This window comes from Anomaloglossus baeobatrachus, chromosome 2 (assembly GCF_048569485.1).
Source record: "Anomaloglossus baeobatrachus isolate aAnoBae1 chromosome 2, aAnoBae1.hap1, whole genome shotgun sequence".
Lineage (NCBI taxonomy): Eukaryota > Metazoa > Chordata > Amphibia > Anura > Aromobatidae > Anomaloglossus > Anomaloglossus baeobatrachus.
Genome location: NC_134354.1, coordinates 582,290,718 through 582,291,365, shown reverse-complemented (window position 1 = coordinate 582,291,365; position 648 = coordinate 582,290,718). Strand labels below are relative to the sequence as shown.

At 60.8% G+C, this 648-nt stretch overlaps 1 non-coding gene across 1 annotated transcript; it reads right to left on the bottom strand.

The window, feature by feature from the left end:
* Positions 1-342: 342 nt before the first annotated feature.
* On the bottom strand, positions 343-427 carry LOC142292843 (small nucleolar RNA SNORA17). The gene has a single exon (XR_012750861.1). It is a non-coding gene; the product is annotated as a small nucleolar RNA SNORA17 (small nucleolar RNA).
* Positions 428-648: the final 221 nt, after the last annotated feature.

The following is a 648-nucleotide window of genomic DNA, read 5'->3' as shown; positions in this document are numbered from 1 at the left end:
AAAATAAATGGCCGGTAAAACTGATTTCTTTTTCATCTGACATGATCAAACATGTCAGATGAGAAAGAAATATAAACCCCTAGTGCCCCCAAAGCCCCCGGTACCGGAGAGTCCCCCCCCCACCCCTACCCCCCCTCCGGAGCAGTCAAAATGGCGCCGAAGCGCACAGAAAACTGCCGCCGGCGCCGGCTCTGCATTCATTTCCCTCCGATCTGAAATGATCAAACATTTCAGATTGGAGGGAAATGTCCTCCCCCTGACCCCTCCTCCAGTCCACCGGAGCCTTCTGGTCCACCGGAGCCCCTCCGGTTCTCCAGAGCCGCCCCCCTTCCCCCTCCGGAGCATGCAAGATTGCGGCGCGCAGCGCACAGCGCGCAGTCGCATTCATTCTGCTTTCTGCCGCATGTGACACGTCACATGCGGCAGAAAAGTCGTCCCCAGGTCCCCAGGTCCCCCAGTCAGCCCTCGGTCAGCCCCCGGTCAGCCCCAGTCAGCCCCGTTACCTAGCTGCTGCTCCGTCCCCGCGATCACTCCGCCTCCTAGAAAGCTGGCGGCGCATGCGCAGACAGCGGCTGTCAGCTGGATCCTTGCAAGCAGGGACGCTGACCTCGCTGCTGCGCTGTGGACCGGGGGAGAGTGAGTGCAGTA